This window comes from Dendropsophus ebraccatus, chromosome 14 (genome assembly GCF_027789765.1).
Source record: "Dendropsophus ebraccatus isolate aDenEbr1 chromosome 14, aDenEbr1.pat, whole genome shotgun sequence".
Classification (NCBI taxonomy): domain Eukaryota; kingdom Metazoa; phylum Chordata; class Amphibia; order Anura; family Hylidae; genus Dendropsophus; species Dendropsophus ebraccatus.
In genome coordinates this window covers 53375691-53395489 of record NC_091467.1, presented here as the reverse complement: position 1 = coordinate 53395489, position 19799 = coordinate 53375691, and the positions used below count along the sequence as shown (strand labels likewise).

General features: G+C 41.3%; 1 long non-coding RNA gene across 1 annotated transcript; it reads left to right on the top strand.

Annotated features, from left to right (window-relative positions):
* Positions 1 to 5950: 5950 nt before the first annotated feature.
* On the top strand, positions 5951 to 9216 carry LOC138772080 (uncharacterized). Its single transcript, XR_011359707.1, has 3 exons — positions 5951 to 6037; positions 6751 to 6805; positions 9139 to 9216. It is a non-coding gene; the product is annotated as an uncharacterized lncRNA (long non-coding RNA).
* Positions 9217 to 19799: the final 10583 nt, after the last annotated feature.

Here is a 19799-nt window from a genome sequence, read left to right as displayed (position 1 = left end):
TGCTGACACTGCTATGAGGGTTTCATTTCAGACACTGTGTTATGTGGTGGTCACCTCAGGCATTGGTACAGGGTTGTGAAACTTTAAAAATAAAAATCATCCCTGACATATATCCCTTATTTCCATCACCTCATGTAGCGAAGTATATACAGTCTATGAATCCCCACCATGCTCTCTTCAATAAACTTTATTGCTACATGACACATGACACGTGCCTTGATTGCTTTCCTTTGTATCTTCCCTGTATTTCTCTCTTGCTTTTAAGCCTTTCACGCAGCGTTACTGTGTTCAGCTCCTAAACACAAAGATCTCCTGAATGAAGCCTCAGAAGAAGAGACCGCTGTGCCTCCACAGATATGCCATGTATCACTGTCACACACGGGGCGCGTGTCATCATCAAAGCCGCTTACACAAGTAACATCACACCTTAGGTGACAAATATTCTTTATTTGCGCTCGCTCTTTGAGACTTGCTGGTTAAAATATAGAAATATTCGCCCAGGCGATGGAATTTGCAGCACCCCCCTTCTTCGCCCCCCACCATAGATGATGGGTATAACGATAGTGCAGGAGGTGAAGGCAGGTGCTGGCTGTCACACGTCCCCTGGGATTCCAAGCATGGAACTGGGATGAGTCTGATTTTGGAGCCTGTTACAGGGACATAAAAGGAAAGCGAATCTGTGGCCCCCCGTCTACCTCCTATCAGACTGATGGGCATCCCGCTGAGCGTGCAAGAGTCTCATTACCATTTCTTAATTACATTTCCCATTAATCCTGTCGGAAGCCTCGTGTGAGGACACGCAAATATTACTAACACAGCTTGGCCGGAGTTATTACCTCTTTGTCCAGAAGATTTGGTTGGGGGTTTCCTTTCGGCTGATGATATTACATTAGGGTACAGCAGCAAGGAGAAAAAAACTGGTAAAGTTGCCTCTAGAGAGGTGTCATGGTGAAATCTTTGAACGTCATAGTCATCGATAACACCATGTAAGCTCCCAATGATGCACTCAAAATGTAATACAATAGATGGTAGGACCGAGATACTACACTGGAACAAAACACATAGATGTAATGCAGTGCTAAAGCGAAATATTCCACAGCCAATCATTCCCTTTCCTTCCAAAATAATTCTACAGTATTTTTGTATCTGATACATTTTTGCAAATCAATCTTCCGTTATCAAAATATTGAGTGCCATATATGAAGTAGAAGTCAGGGTATGTGCACACTACGGAAATCACGCTCGCCCCCATCACCCAAATCCCCCCGCGCTCCCATTTGAAGTTCCGTTGGTCCTGTAGACTCCATTCTATGGTCAGGCGGATTCCGCCATCTGCCCATAGAATCAGCCTGTTCGTTCTTTGGGTGGACAGTGGAATGTGTCTGACCATAGAATAGAGTCTGTGGGACAGGCGGAGAGCGAAGCAGGAATTCCATAGTGTGGACATACCCTTACAACTCCAAGAAGTAGGTTCAGCAACAAGGTGCTCTCCAAACCAAACATCTTTTATTAACTAAAAATATGACCCATATGTCTCAACCATCACTTTCAGGTACACTTAAAGGAGAAGTCCAGTGAAAATTTTTATTAAAATATTGTATTGCCCCCCAAAAGTTATACAAATCACCAATATACACTTGTTACGGGAAATGCACATAAAGTACTTTTTTCCCTGCAATTACTACTGCATCAAGGCTTCACTTCCTGGATAAAATGGTGATGTCACGTCCCAACTCCCAGAGCTGTGCGGGCTGTGGCTGCTGAAGACGATGATGGCAGGGGGACACTGAGGGATACAGGGCACTGGAGGGGGAGGGACACTGAGCATCCCTCTGCCATCATCCTCTCCAGCAGCCACAACCCGCACAGCTCTGGGAGTCGGGACGTGACATCACCATGTTATCCAGGAAGAGAAGCCTTGATGCACTAGTAAGTGCAGGGGAAAAAACACTTTATAAGCACTTCCTATAATAAGTGTATATTGGTGATTTGTATAACTTTTGGGGGACAATACAATACTTTAATAAAAAATTTAGCTGGACTTCTCCTTTAACCCTTTATCATGGTATCGAGATCGATGTTTTATGTAGTAAAATCCGTTTGCATTGGAGAACACCTTGTTGCTGAACCTACTTCTTGATTCTTACCTCAGGTCACTCACACCACATGGGAAGTTTAAGCACAGGTGGATCCCATCTGGAGTGGTGATCTGTTGCTTCCACTTTCACTGTACCAGGACCCTAATGTCTGCATTACTCTAAATGGCACATGATGAATGGAACACAAGGAGGTTTCAATCTATGACTCAATGGCTTGTATGTTTGGTCTATGTCTGAAGAAGGGATCAACATGGCTTCCTTTTGGGAGATGTTAACAGACTCTTCACTACGTCATCATGGGAGGAGTCAACGCTCTACATTACTCAATAGCTTCTAGCTGCAAAAAAAAAAGATCAATGTAGCTTTCTCATAGTAGAAGGCAACATCTCTTCATTACTTTCTCAAGAGAATAGTCAATCATCACTATAAGGGCCAGTTCACACTGAGCAAAAACGGCGGAATTCTGTGGTGGAGCTCTCCGCTGCGGAATCCTGTCGTGCTCAGTGTCCTGCAGTGTCTAAATGGGAGGGAACCCTCTCATTCACACACTGCTGCTACCGAATTCTGCCATTTTTGCTCAGTGTGAACTGGCCCTAACTTAATAACTTGTGTCCATTTAGGGGTACGTCCTATGGTTGAAAAAAGGAATCAATATTGCTACCATTTTGGAGGAGTCAACCCTCCCTGTTTCCTCATAAAAGAAGTCAATCATATCTATGATTCAATATCTTGATTGCAATTAGCGTCACACCCTATGACTGCAAAAAGAATAAATATTGCTTTCTCATTGAAGGACATAACCATATCTTCACAGCTTCCTTACAGGTCAATAATCAAACAACTTTTATGTCTTTAGGGGCATGCCTCTTTGCTGCAAAAGGGATCAATGTTACTTCCTTATGGGAGGAGTTAAAGGGGTTTAAAAAAATCAACTGGTGTCAGAAAGTTGTAATGATTTGTAATTTATCCAAATCAAAAATACAAATTATTAATTTGTAACTTCTATTCAAAAATCTTGAGTACTTATCAGCTGTTGTATGGCTTGCAGGAAGCAGTGTTTTCTTTTCAGTCTGACAAAGTGCTCACTGATGCCACCTCTGTCCATGACAGGAACTGTCCAACTGTCCCAAGCAGTAGCAAATGCCCATAAAAACTCTCCTGTTCTGGGCAGTTGCAGCAGAGAGCACCATAACAGACTGGAAAGAATACACCACTTCCTGCAGGACATACAGCAGCTGATATTTACTGGAAGACTTGAGATTTTTTAAAGAGAAGTAAAGTACAAATGCTTCTCTCCTAAAATGACAAGGAAAGGAGGAGTGCTCCTTCTATCCTAGAATAAAAAGGAGTGGTGTGGTTTGTGATGTGAACAATTTATCTTGTGCTTCATTTTTTAATATACAGACCTAGAAAAAAGGAGTGGCTACACCTCACACCCATGGCTTGTCCGCCGGCAACGCCTGTGGGGTATTGGAGGGGGGGGCATGGGGTTTGATCCTGTGACAGTGGGTTTGCAGGGCCATTCTGTGGCTCCCCCTCCCTGTTTGCTAGGCAGGGTTGGTGGTTGCTGACTGGCACAGTGATATTTTAGTGTAGGGATTCATGTGTGCCAGAGGGCCTGCACGCGGTACATGAGGCAATATGGTTTGATCAAATTACCTTTTTCTCTAGGTCTGTACTTTAAATGTTCTCCCCTTTCTGAGTGGCTAGCACTCCTCCATTGTAAGACCCATGTGAACCCAATCAGCAAGAAGCACTTGTGCGCATATGGTAAGTGCCTCCTCTTTTTCCTATTCTACCTGCTGGTGCATTGGTGAGTAGTAACACCTTGTTCCCACTTGTGTTGCTCGGTGACTGCCTTCTCCGCCGGCGGCGCCTGCGGGGTGTTGGGAGGGGCATGGGGTTTGGTAACATGTTGGCTCTTGTTTTGCAACAGGGTTGCTGACCGGCACAGTGTTGTTTTAGTGTAGGGACTCATGTGTGCCAGAAGACCTGCACGCGGTACATGAGGCAAAATGGTTTGATCAAATTATATACCAACAGTCTGGCATTGGTTTTTAATAGGGATGGTCCGAACCTGCCGAGGTTCGGGTTCGAATGAACCCGAACGCTCGGCAGCAGATTCCCGCTGTCTGCCCGCTCCGTGGAGCGGACGGATCCAGCGGGAGAAACGCCTGGAAAACTGGGATAAAGCCTATGGCTATGGCTGTATCCCAGTTTTCCAGGCGGTCCTCCTGCTGGATCCGCCCGCTCCACGGAGCGGGCAGACAGCGGGAATCATTACCGAGGGTTAGGGTTCGTAAGAACCCGAACCGAACTCGGTTCGGACCATCCCTAGTGTTTAAATATAGCCGAGAGGCATTGGTACAAGCCATGGGTGTGAGGTGCAGCCACTCCTTTTTCTCTAGGCCTGCATTTTATAAATATGTTTATGTCTTTCCTGCCAATCATTTAGGAGTGGTGTCCCCTTTTGCCACCCCATGGCAAGTACAGTGACATATTCAGCACCTACTACGCCATGATTTACAAGGGTATAGTCCCTATAATCTGCATTATGTAACCACTCCTTTAGGTGAAAGCCAAAGGAGAACCAAAGAGCCACCATGATCATAAAGGGTACTGAGATATGTAAATATGTAGCCATCATAAAACCAAAGAAAGCTAAGGGTCATTAGGACCCAATGGTCTTCTTTTAGGGTCCACCTCTGTATCTACCACTTGTTGGGCAAGTTAGGTTTCTATTTCTTAGCAGCCTAAGGATCACTGATAATTTATCATTATGAACCTCACTAAACTTTAACCCTATAAGTAAACCAGAATGAAGCCCTAAATTGTTCTAAAGATAGATGAATCTATAGAAATTTTCTCGCCTCAACATGTGAAGGTGGTACAAAGGGGGGAGCGAAAGGGTTTACTTCAATCATATCTTCCCATCGCGCGAATCCACTCTTCGAGTTACTATGGAAACCACAGAAAACCAGTAAAGCTGATTTCACATAGCAAAGCCGGAAGATTAAGTCTTCTCCTCCACCTTCTAATCTGTCTCGCCCTCTGTGTATCTGCTGGCGAGGCCTTCTGATGCCACCATTGAGGAAATCATGAATGGTATGGATTCATAAATGAGTACACCCAATAATCCTGCTGCTCACAAAAATACAATGTCCCATCCATATGATGCTCTCTACAATAGTGTCAATCGACATACCCATGTATATCCTGCATAGTGTGTGCATAATGGCACCCTCTGTAGTGCTCATATAATCATGCTAGTCATGATGCCCATATATGCCTTGCATAGTGTCTAGTTAATGGCATATCTACAGTAGCAGCTCTTCTTTGGCTTCATTTTGTCCCCCACTGCTGGCCTCTTCTGCTTTCTTTAAAAATCACAGCTCAGAGGATCGGGGATCAGAAAGAACTGAATGAGAACAGGGGAGGGGGGGGGGCTGGGGTAGCTAAAAGAGTCACGTTTAAAGGGGTACTCCAGCGAAAAACTTTTTCCCAGTAATTGAAACACATTACAAAGTTATATACCTTTGTAATATGCTTCAATCACCTATCTGCCCCCCTTCCCTATCTTTCCCCCCTCAATCCCCCACCAGGAATTGAAGTAGACTCATTCTTACCAAATGACTGTTGACCCCAGGCTTTTCTGTGGCAGCCATTTTGTGACAATGACATCATCAGGAGGGAGGCAGGTCCAAGCCATGTTAGGCCGGCTTCCCTTTGTCAGATGACTCAGGTTGCTTAGCTCTGATTGGCTGAGCAAGATGTAAGCCGTCTAACAGTTTTATAGAGTCAGTTAGACATCACAGGAGACAAAGTGCATCATGGGAAAGCCCAAACCAGGAGCCTAAGAAAAAATGAAGACACCAACTGGAGCTTCAGAAATCTGCAAACAGCAGGAAATTCAAACGAAGACAGACTCAGGAGGGATGGTAAATGTAAAAACTATGTTTATGATTGATTGATTGATTGTTGTTGTTTTTTTATTTTTATCAGCGCCGTAGTACCCCTTTAACCCCCGCCGGCCTGTAAATATATTACCTGCTCCGCGCTCCGACTTGCTTGATTGGCTGAATGGGACGTCCAGCCACGAACCCCTAGAAGCAGGTACAGTATGATCTGGCTGGCAGGGGGAGTTAAGGGTGCTGTCAATTACAAAATGTTAATCCCGCTGCCAGTATGTATTTTAATTGAAAATGACTGGCAAGGGATCCGCAGCTGATTTTGCTGCGAATTTGCAGCATGAAATCCGCTGTGGATCCGGTGTGTGTTTCTACCCTAATACACAAACAACGATTTTTCACGATTCTGCAATTAAGTACTATACCCATATATAGGAGTATCTTGAAGGGGAAGTAAAACCTCATAATATGCTTTCTCAATTAATAACAATAGAGAAATGAGCAACCACCCCCGACTGCTTCCCCCCCCCCTTAACCTGACCAGATCAGGTGTTGGGGGTCTGCGCATGTGCGGGGTCCATGGGGAGAACTAGCGCTGCAGGGGAATTAGAAGGCAAACTTATTATCATCATGTTTCTAATTAATTCCCAACTCGTTACATTTCCTCTGGCTAATTTCTACTAACCGCTGATTTCATTAAACTCATCTCTATGGTAATAATCCTCTTCTATGTTCGTTTTCAGGCCAACGAAGACGGGGAAAAAATAATGTGATGGAGAGAAAAATCTAATGTGCCAAGTATGTATCCGGAATAATGCAGGAATGTGGAAAAATACTGAGAGCTGGGAGAACTTCGCCACTGGGATAGGCAGGGATGACTGTTACAAAATGTGCGCACACCCCCCCTCCATCGACCACCACCTCCCCTAGAGAGACAGTGACCCAGATACAGTAGCAGCATCCCTTGAACGTTCTCTCTATAGCAATATACATAGAGAGGACTGAGACACCGCAGTGAAATTCTGGACATTGCCAAAAGTGCAGCCTGGATTTAGTCATCCAAAGACATTACATCCACAAGCTAAATTTTTTTTGTTTTTTGCTAAAAAACTGTCCTGGCATCACCGTATAGGAAATAATCATCTTAATAATATTAAGTGATCAAAGCCCCATAGGTTGAAGGGGTCCCATAGATTAGAGAGCTATTCCAGGAGTTCCATAACTGTATATAGCAGTGGTCCCCACAGATTGTAGGGGCCACATTGATAAAAAAGATATTCCATAATTACATTGCTAATAGCCGCATGGTTTTGCCCTTGTAAACAGCACTGAATTCCATTGCAAAACCATGCTGTCTCAAAATCAGAAAACCTGTTTCCATTGACTTCAATAGTAGGCAGAGAACCATGCAGAAAAGAAGTGACACAATGAATTTAATGAAAGCTTCAGGACATGGCACCCCCCCCCCCCCCCCCGTGCTGCCCATCGGATATTTATTGTGCTGTTATAATAAGATTTCCTTTGATGCTTACCGCAACCAATCACAGCTCAGTTTTCATTTTAGCAGAGCAATGTGAGAAATAAAAGCTGAGCTGTGATTGGTTGCTATGGGAAACAAAAAGAATCTTACTTACTTAAGACAGCGTCATAAAATCTCCCCCTTAGTAAATGTATATTCTAGGGGCCTCGATAAGATAAATTGTCACTGTGTTTATAACTTTTAAAACCTAAATCAACCATAAAAAAAATTTATTTAAGTAATCACAATTTAAAACAAAGCTATACTTATCTGAAATCCACTTCTGAAGGCAGCTATGTAACAGTTATACTTACTTGTATACAGGTTCAGTCTCTGAAGGCAGCTTTTTAGTCTTATGCTGGTTAAAAAAAAGAGACTAAACTTAAGTAATCACAATTTAAAACAAAGATATACTTATCTGAAATCCAGGTCCAGACTCCTGAAGGTAGCTATATAACAGTTATACTTACTTGTTTCCAGGTCCAGTCTCCTGAAGGCGGCTATATAACAGCTATACTTACTTGTATCCAGGTCCAGTCTCCTGAAGGCGGCTTTATAACAGCTATACTTACTTGTATCCAGGTCCAGTCTCCTGAAGGCAGCTTTTTAGTCTTGTGCTGGTTAAAAAAAAGAGACTAAACTTATGAAGTCCTGGCCAGTACATAGTGTCACGGCTCAATGTGTCCGTCAATCACATGACTACCTTCTCTGTGTGCGCAGATGACCGGGACTTCCTGTGTTCAGTCTGTTTTTTTTCCCAATGAGTATAGACATAGGAAGTCCTCTGTTGTCCTGATAAATAATAATAATAATGCATGTAAATTGCAAACTTAATTTCACATCTACAGTTGATTTAGATTTTTGAAAGTTATATTGACAGTGACACTTAAAAGCACTACTAGAGGGGGCCCATGAGTTAATGAGTTAACGGGCTATTTCAGGGGACCTTATAAGTGAAAAAGCTATTGCATGGGACCCTATAAATTAAAGAGCTCTGTTATCTGGGTGAGCAGGGTCTTCAAGGACTTATTGAGATGACAAAGTAATGGTTCTACAGGAGTCTCTATCCTGTGGCTCTCAAGCTGTTAGAAACCTAAAACTATTGAGATGCCCTGACACACAGAAGCAGTAGCTTCATGATTCAGGCATTTAAAGATTATCAGAGTAAAATTAATGCCCCACCCCCCAGGAGCCACAACTCTTAAAAGCTAGGAATAAAATATGAATTACTATTGTGATATAATTACTCACAAGAATAAATTGTAAATGTATATGTTAGCATTTTAACAAAAACTATTTAAAAATATACTTAAAAATCAAGAAATAAATGATTGCAATAAATAAGATTAAGCATTCATTGTCAATTACATCGATATATTTATTAATACATTTTTATGGTAAATAGAAAAAAAAATCTAATTCATTTTTGTTAAAATGGTAACAACAGTAATTTGATAACATGATAAATAATCTCGTGAATGCAGCACTTTGGCCCTTGGCAGGGATGATGTCGCACTTGATCGTCTGATATACTGCCTGTTCTTTGTGTGTTATGTCAGGCTGACAAGACTGCAATGCAACTGCATATTTTTTTTAATCTTTTATTTCTCAGGTCTCACGCTGGTGCACAGAGGGGGCAGAATGCTGCAAAGGATGTGTAGGCCTGTACACAAGACCATGATATCATATAACAGCCATAGTATAAGGCAACCTAGTACTAGTAAAGGCTTCTGCCTATTGCAGTATTGTATGTTCATTTTATTTATAAATTTTATGTTATTGTATGCTTAATTATTTATATTTGAACTGTTTATATTATTGTTCCAATTCTTTTTTTCATTTACTCTATATTTATAATTTCATTTTTGCATTTTTTATTTCATATATTTACCTACTACTATTTTTGGTTTTGTTTAAAGATTTTTTTCAAAATTTTTATTATTTGGTTTCTTTTTCTTACTTTATATTTACATGTTTCATTTTACTATTTTATAATTTGATTGATGTTGATTATTTTATTGTTTATATTTGTTTTTACTTAAACTCTAATTTTAAAATTTTTATTCTTAGCATTTTGTTACTATTTATAACATTCTCAACACTGCAAATTGTAAGTATTTTTCCCAATGTATTTTTTTTTTAACTATTTTATAACATTCATTTCTTTTCTATTTTTTATTATTCCTTTCTTGGTTATATTTATTTAATGTTTCTTTTTTTATATACAGATATATTAGGGATGCAATTATTGTTCGATATTCTTTTACGTTATTTTTTTATATATATATTTTTTTCTACATTAATGTAAAAATATCTGTGTCTGACCTGACTCAGGGGATATTGGGTTATGGGGGGCGGCCAGTTGTGGTAACCCGGCTTCAGGTGTGGATTGACCCCAAGTGTCAGGGGGTGGGTGGGTGTAGGGGTATCAGACTTATTATGAGGCAAACCTCAGCTGTGAATCACCTAATAGGAGAGATGGGTAAATCCCAGGTTGTAATGATTTATTTCCAAAGTCACATGAGCTCAGAGCTGGGGGCGCAGGTTAAGGTCAGGATGGACAAGGAACCAGACATAGTTTGCACAATAAAAGATGAGGTTTATTACTATAAGGAGGGTGAATTGGGGTAAGTACAATGTATTAGATACAAGAAAATCTGTGAGGAGAAATAATGGGCTATGGTGAGCAGCTGTGCGCCTCTATGTCATCCCCTACAGTGATGGGGTCTGGCCAGAGCGAACGACATGAAGTGCTCAGTGTAATGCGAATGGTGTGGGTAGAATGTATGAGGGTAAATGTGGGGGTGTATGTGGCGGTGTGTATAGTTGATGTATATAGATTTTTTTTTTCTTTTAATCTTGCTGAACACTCAGGAGACATTCCAGCAAATAGAGAACAGCTCTGGTTTAAATGTGTCACTACTCACAGAGATAGATCAGGGACCACGCTTAGGGTTTCCAACAACCCAGTGCCTCTCAAATCACAGCAAAATGGTGGCACTCTCTGTAATGTGTATATATGTGCTGAACTATGTATATGTGGGAGGATGTGTGCACATGAATGTTCTTAAGTGTGTGTATATGTATATATGTGTGCATGTATATATGAGTATACTTGTGCATATGTTCACATATACATCTATGTATCTATTTGTGTGAACATGTGTATTCACATGCCTGTTTAAGCATGCAGAGCTGTGTAAAAAAAAGTGTATATGTATGTTTACATGTGTGTATATATATATATATATATATATATATATATATGTATGTTTACATGTGTGTGTATATATATATATATATATATATATATATATTCTATCCTTACATCATTACTTATTACTTATCTTCCCATATGAATCTCCCTCACAGTTGTATTGATATGTGTGTTATCGGCATGTAGTGTGGTCTCCATACATCACCCAGTAGGGGGTGAGGGTATCTGGAGATACAGGCAAGAATTGGACAATCCTGAGGCTGGAATATTGGATAAAATAATATTATCGATGAGGAGAATAGGGTGATTTGCATCCAAAATGACTATGGGGACATAGTTTCTCCGAGGTCAGTAGAAAGGTCAATGAAGCCAGAAGTGGGGGGGATGGGAGGGAGGAGGGGTGGAGGTCCATCAAAAAAAAAAAGGCCGGGGGTGAAGGATGTTTAAGAAAAGGAAGATGTTCATATTATGTTCCTTGAGAACTGGCAGCCACATTCTGCCATTGTGTGTATAATTAGTCTTATGGCACAATCTACATGAGATGAGGGCCATTCTCTGCCCTGACACCTGCCATGAAGTGCTGCCACCTGGTTCGCAAAACCAAGCACGCCAATCGTTTTAGCTTCATCTTGGCTAATATATGCAAGTCAGTGGCTACAATAATTAACAAAACACACACATATTGGGTTAATAGTCATTTGTACCATAAGTTACCATTGTGGTAGCACCAAATATGGTGGCCTCCCCGAGAAATATAGAATTCTTGCATGGTCCTAAAGGATGACTGTGTGACCGGTCTCACATAAATTGTCAATACAAGGAATTTTACATATATCACATTGCTTCTAGCTATATCTAGCCTAGACATGGAGCAATAATTCTATAAATAGAGTGCCACATTTATTTATTTTTATAAAATGGATACATGGGAACCAATCATTACTTAATAAAATAATTGAGATTATTATTATTATTATTATTATATTAATAATGTTCATATTTATGTTCATTGTAATATTACTTTTTTAAATTATTATTTCATTATGTACTACTGCTTTGATGCAGACCCTATGAATGGAGGAAACTGAAATCACAACTAAATCCTAAAACAAAGGAAGCAAATATATTAATAACATTTTAAAAAATCATATGAAATGCTATAAAATAAATACTGCCACAGTTCATATTATAAGATGTGGCTTTACAGCCTGCATATTCCTACTAAGGCAAAGAGAAATATATATCATTATGAATATAAATAAACAAAGAAAGTTATTACCAGTAAATTAGAGCACATATGACATAGCATACAAAAAATAAGAATATTAATAAAATAAAATATTAAAAAATAGAATAAATAAAACATATTCATTCATTGAAATATTAAGAATATAATAATAATAATAATAATAATAGTAATAATAATCTAATAGTTTATTAATTATTTTATGATGTAAGTAGTATAACTATGAAAAAAGGGTGCACAAAGTTGGAGTCTTGACTGAAGAATTTCCAAATTTTTTTCTCTTTCATCTTTTCTATGACATTAGTCGGACACACTCGGAACGTTTAGCGGCGCGGTAAGGTGCAGTTTTTCTACAATGTTGGGGTCTTCCGTGAAGGTCGTGCGTGGCGTCTTGATGAGAGGAAAAGTGGTTCTATACCCCCAGAAGGGAATCGCTGCTTGAGCAGAACGTGTTTTGGGTTTAATGTGGGAGACATAGATAATCCTCTTCGCTCATCCTGACCATGAAGGTCCCATCATCCTCCAATCAGTAAGAAGCCACAACTAGAAAGCAGGGGGAAAAAATCTCTTTAACTGGGTCATCTGTGCAGTAAAGGGTTAAAGACTGAATCTCAATCCAGTCAAGGCAGTGAAGAGAGAATTCGCTGTAAATGGCGACTCTTTGGGTCACAGCAATGATGTAACCCTTTAATGACCAGATAATAGAAGAGACAGTGGGAATAAAATAATTTCCGGCTATATGTCTTTAAATTGTTTATACTGTTTTTTATTTTATCTTGGTTTTATTTGTCATCACTTTTAATGATTATTATTATTATTAGGGTTGTATTTTGCATTATTTTATTTTTAATTGGTATTACTTTTTATTATATTTTTCTCATTTTCTTCTTTAATATTTCTGTTTTTATTATTCTTTTATTTGTTAGTAATATTATCCAAGATTAAGTGAACAATATTTCACCATAGGATCTTGTTTTCTTTGGGGGTTTCCAGGCTTCTCATTGGTAAGTTCTTGATCTCTAGCATTGTCTCTGCCCATCTTGTTGCTGGTCGTCCAGGTGTCCTTCATCTGGTCATAGTCATCTCAACCAATGAGCCAAATGTCCTGTCTGAGATGAAGCTTTAGTCCCACCCTGTCAGCTTTAAAGGTTTATTCCGGTGAGGAAAAATTTTTTATAGATCAACTGGTGTCAGAAAGTTATACAGATTCGTAAATGACTTCTATTTAAATATATATAGTCCTGTCCCACTGGAACTGGTGTATTCTTTCCATTCTGACATTGTGCTCTCTGCTGTCACCTCTGTCCGTAAACTGTCCAAAGCAGTAGAGGGTTTCTAACACAGACAGTTCCTTCACAGAGGTGGCAGCAGAGAGCACTGTGTCAGGCCAGAAAGAAACTTCCGGCAGGACATGCACCAGCTGATAAGTACTGTAAAACTTTCTGACTCCAGATGATTTAAAAACTAGGCAGCATTTTGAAAAAGGACCCCGACATTGGTATTCCTATGCCAGCACCGAGCAGATACTGCAAAAAAAGGTATATTTCAGTACCTGTGATGGTACATTCGCAACAAAAGATATAGTATGAAATAATATACATATTACAAATGAAAATGATAGGCAGCAGATATCATATACTGAGGAGGGTCATGTATATTATAGCCAGATACCACAGTAATGCAGGAGGTCATGTATATTATAGCCAGATACCACAGTAGCGGTGGGGACATGTATATTATGTGCAAATACCATAGTAGTGAAAGAGGGTTGTGTAAATTATAAGCACAATATAGTGAAGGGGGGATCATATATATTGCAGGCAGATATAGTAGTGAAGAGGGATATATATATATATATATATATATATATATATATATATATATGGCCCCCTGCTCTTCTGTAAAATCTGCCTATAATATACATGGCCCCCTTCACTACTGTAATATCTGCCTTTAATATACATGGACCCCTGCACTACTGTAACATCTGCCTATAATATACATGGCCCCTGCACTACTGTGATATCTGCCTATAATATACATGGCCCCTGCACTACTGTGATATCTGCCTATAATATACATGGCCCCCTGCACTACTGTAATATCTGCCTATAATATACATGGCCTCTTGCACTACTGTGATAGCTGCCTATAATATACATGACCTCCTGTACTACTGTGATATCTGCCTATAATATACATGACCCCTTTCACTACTGTAATATCTGCCTATAATATACATGACCCCTGCACTACTGTGATATCTGCCTATAATATACATAGCCCCCTGCACCACTGTGATATCTGCCTATAATATTCATGGCCCCTGCACTACTGTGATATCTGCCTATAATATACATGGCCCCCTGCACTACTGTAATATCTGCCTATAATATACATGGCCCCTGCACTACTGTGATATCTGCCTATAATATACATGGCCCCTGCACTACTGTGATATCTGCCTAAAAAATACATGGCCCCCCGCACTACTGTAATATCTGCCTATAATATACATGGCCCCTTGCACTACTCTCATATCATTCTTCTACTACTACTACTACTACTACTACTACTACTACTACTACTAATAATAATAATAATAATAATAATAATAATAATAATTAGATAGATAGATAGATAGATAGATAGATAGATAGATCTGGTATAGCTAAGCCTTGGATCATGATGGATAGAATGGGGTTAACAGGCTGGTGGGCTGTGTTTCTGTATGTCCTGCAGATTACGTTTGCAGTATTTGGGGGCTGCAGCAGACGGTGCTGGGGGCAGTGATGGTGACACTATATGCCGTACCAGGGACAGTTGCTTACACTGCAGTACAAGCAGCGATTACCTCATTGTCGGGGAGCCAGCCCCTCCCCCTGACACGCTCCTGTAGAGAGGTTGACACCTAGACCCCGCTCTGGCAGAGTCGCGCTACATGCTGATACAGAAATCTACAGTGAATCCTAATGTAACCTATAATTGTAACCATCTGAAGACCCCCTCCACCAACCCACACCCAATGTCATTGGAACAGAGTAAAGGACATGGGGGGAAACTCAAAAACGTCAACCTGGAAGGGATGAGAGTAGAAAGTTCATCTGTGATCCTATTATATCAGGCTGGGAGTTGTAGTTCTGCAACATCTGGGGAGCCACAGGTTGAGGTCATCACTTTTGGGGTATGTTCACACACTTTATTAACAACGGACGCATTTTGACATGTTCCTGCCGACAATACTGCCATATCGGCCGCAGGAACATCATTTTATTTTATCTGGTTTGCGGCCACATTTGGCTGTGTCTGCAATCCTGTTAACCATTGCAGTCCATTCAACGTACAGTCGTCAAAACGACCGCTGTCAGAGCGGCATGCGCACGGAACGTGCGGCATTCTTTTGATTTCAATGCAAAGCCTCCCAGCCTGGAAAGAACGTACACTGTTTTCATTGCAAACAGCGGCCGTTCTTTAAAAAAAAAAAAAAAAAAAAACAGTTTGTGAACATACCCGTATTGTCCAATCTCTCCTCAGAGATTACAGCAAAATTTCTATTACTACTGGTTACACTTCTAAATCTTTTATTGTTTGTGACTCTAATACACAGATACATTGTATAACCATCAGGCGTTACCATTGCAGAGCTTAGCATCACCTGCCGCAGCTGTTCTCATGGGCATGATGGGAGTTGTAGTTTTAAAACTTATTGCACTAAACAGTTAACATTTTTTACCCACTTCCTCCAGGATTTCCCCTCTGCCGATCCATTATTCCTTACTGGTAAATAATTTGATATGGTGACTGTAATCCATAGGGCTGGATAACACTCCCTTTAAAAAGCAGGTTTGTGGGCACTAAGGCGTAATCCCCTTTTAGAAGGTAACAGCTGTGCGCTGGGAGCCCCTACAGCAGCTGAAGGGTTAACAGCCTTTACGCTAATCCATTAATAGGACTGACCTTACTAAGTGTCTGATGCTGCCTCAGCTCATTCCAGCTTTGGACTGGTAAATCTGTTCCTCGATTTCAGTGGCTTCCCCTGCTGGACACTGGTTGTACTGGTTCTCCCTCTATGTAGAGACAGTACTGACATAAGAGAGCTTCACTGTGCTTCACCCTTTGAGCAGTTATAGTGCCTGCAATGGCCAACGCAATGCGCCTACCAGTAGCCTAGTACAGTGCCCACCTTATCCCATTTCTACCTTAGCAGTGCCAGCTATATTCTCCAGAAAACAGGAAAAACTTCATTATCATCAAAGTAGAGCCAACTACATCGACTATGGGGAAAATAAGTATTTGGTACACTGCTGGTTTTGCAAGTTTTCTTACCTACATACAATGGAGAGGTCTGTAATGTTTATCATAGGTACACTTCACCTGTGAGACACCTGAAAATCACATTAAATTAAATTTTATTGCGTGATATAAGTATTTGATACAATAGAAAAACAGAAGTTAATGTTTGATACAGAAACCTATGTTCACAGTAACAGAGGTCGGGCGTTTCCTGTAGTTCTTGACCAGGTTTGCACACATTGCAGCAGGGGTTGTGTCCCGCTCCTCCATATAGATCTTCCCAGATCTTTAAGGTTTCAGGGCTGTTGCTGGGAAACATTCTATTTTATTGGGTTCAGCCATGGAGACTGGCTAGGCCACTCCAGGAAATGCTTCTTAGGGCCCTATTCCACTGGACGATTATCTTTCAGATTATCGTTAAATCGTTCGAATCTAAACGATAATCGTTCGGTTGAAATGCAGTTAACGATTAACGACCGAACGAGAAATTGTTGATCGCTTTATAAGGATCCTATTCCACGGGCCGAGGAGGGCCCAATCAACGATGTAAACAAGCGGCGATCTGCTAGATCGCCGCTCGTTTACTGGGCCTATTCCACAGCCCGATCGTTAAGCGAGGGTTGCAGGGACATCGTTACCGATGTCCCTGCAGCATCATACATTACCTATCAGGTCTTCTCCGCACTGTCTTCATCCCCGGGTCCCGCGCTCTATCTTCAGAATGGCCGGTCAGCTGACAGGCGGTCCCGGCCTGTGATTGGCTGAGCGCTCTGTCAGCTGACCGGCCATTCTGAAAATAGAGAGCGCGGGACCCGGGGATGAAGACAGTGCGGAGAAGACCTGACAGGTAATGTATGATGATGCTGCTGCTTGTAATCGTTGGTCGCCCGCCGCGCACCGCTATTCAACTGTAGCGATGTGCGGTGGGGGAACAATGATTTTAGGTCTGGCCCTAAATGAACAATCAGCCGATGACACGATCATCGGCTGATAGTTCTCTCTATTTCACCGAACGATAATCGTCCGAATCGGGCCAAATGGGGCCGTTCCGGCCGATTATCGTTACTGTAGAATAGGGCCCTAATGCCCCTATTCCACAGGTCGTTTAGAGGAGCAAACGAGCGCTCTCAGCGCTCGTTTGCTCCTCGTTCCCTGCTCGCTGCCGCCGCTATTCAACGCGGCTGCAGCGAGCGGGTGAGTGCGGCAGGGGCTGCGGGGAGCTGTGCGGGGGCTGCCCGGGGGATCGCTGATCGTCCGGGCAGCCCATAGGATACAGCAGCGTCTGCTGCCGATGCTCCTATTCAACGGAGCGACAGCAGCAGATCGCTGCTATATCAGTCGCTTGTTTTTCAACATGTTGAAAAACAAGCGACTGCAACGATCAGCCGACATGAACGATGTCGGCTGATCGTTGCACTCTATTCCACCGGACGATTATCGGCTGTAGCGGCCGATATCGGCCGAATACGAACGATAATCGTTCCGTGGAATAGGGCCTTAAGACCTGGACCTATTTTTATTGTTGCTCGTTCGCAAAACGTTCGCAAATCGTTCGCATTGAATAAGACATCGTTCGGTCGTTTGCAATAGATACGAACGCAATTGCGAATAAATAGCGAAGAAAAAACTATCGCAATTACGATCATAAGTAACGATTATTGTTCCATGGAAATAAGTGAACGTTTTCAGGTCTTTCGCAATAGCGGTCGTTTGAGATCGTTAATCTTTAATGATTATGCAAACGATAATCGTCCGGTGGAATAGGGTCCTTACAGAGCCACTCTTTAGTTGCCCTGGCTGTGTGTTTGGGGTCATTTTCATGCTGGAAGACCCCGCCACGACCCATCTTCAATGCTCTTACTGAGCATTGTTGGCCAAAATCTCACAATGCATGGCCCCATCCATCTTTCCTTCAATATCATATGGTCTTGTCCACTTTGCATAAAAGTACTCCCAAAGTGATGCTTCATAGTTGTATTCTTCTTCTTCCTCCATGGCAAGTAGAATTGATACCAAAAAGATCTATTTTGGTGTCATCAGATCACATGATTGTCTCCCTTGCCTCCTATGGATCATCCAAATGGTTATTAGTTAACTTCAAACAGGCTTATAAGCAGGGGGGGGGCTTGTGTGCAGGATTTTAATTCATGATGGTGTAGTGTGTTACTAACAAGACTGTGGTCCGAGCTTTTTTCAGGTCATTGACTAGGTCTTCCAGAGTAGTTCTGGGCCAATTGCTGACTTTTTTAGAATCATTTTTACCTCACGAGGCAAGATATTGCATACGGCCCCATTATGAGAAAGATTGACAGTCATCTTGTGTTCATTCTATTTTCTAATAATTGAACCAACAGTTGTTGCTTTCTCACCAGGCTGCTTGCCTATTGTCCTGTAGCCCTTTCCAGCCATGTGCAGGTCTACAATTTTAGTGTCCTTAGGCTATGCTTACATTAGCGTTCGTTCTTCCGGCACCATTCTGTCATCTTTTTCCGTTTTAGTGAAAGCAAAACGGAAATTGTCGGATCCGTTACAATCCCCATAGGTTTCGATTATATTTTATTGGGCTCCATTTGACCAAATAGTGCTCTGTTAGCATGCAATCCGTTCAAGGTCCGTTTTTCTGAACGGACGAAAAAAACGTAACTTAAACAGATCGATGCAATCAGTTTTTTTTTTTTTAATGATAGTCAATGGTGACTGATCGAAATGAAAGGTTAATCTGTTTGCGTCCATTGTTCAAGTTTCTGTCCCATTCTAGTTTTCTAGTCGGAGCATGCGCAGAAGGGGAGAGAAGACAGGAAGTTCTTCTGGGAAGGAAGGGGAGGAGCTGGGGAAAAAAAAACTGTGAAAACCGGACACGAACGGAATTACAAACGAATGACAACGGAAGCAAACGGGTGGCAAGCTTCTGCTAATTTTACTAAAATAAACGGATACACTAACATTTTTGTCTATCCGTTTGCATCCATTGACATCCCTTAGCAAATCCGTCTTTAGCTATCCGTTTACAAAAAATGAACGGATCCATCAGTTTCATGTAAAAACGCTAGTGTGGCCGAGCCCTTAGACAGTTGTTTGGTCTTGGCCATGGTGGAGAGGTGTGATTGAGTGTGTGCACAGGTGTTTCTACACAGGTGATGAGTTTAAACAGGTGCAATTAATACAGGTAATGAGTGCAGAGTAGGAGGAGATCCTTAAATAAAAGAAAAACTTATGGTACTTTTACACGGTGCGATAATTCGCCCGATCGCACGATTAACGATTTTGAATGAACAATTTTTTTTTATAAGGATCAGCGTTTAGACGGAACGATACATCGTACGGAAAATTCGCTGTGCGATCGTTTTGCGATGGTTTAACTCTTCCTCACACATAGGTGAAATCGCTGAAAGAATGTTTACACGGAACGATCTGCGAATTTTTTGCGAACGATCAACGATGATTTGAGAACATGTTGAAAGATCAAAATGAACGATTTTTTGCTCGTCGTTTGATCGTTCGCTGCATTTACACGTAC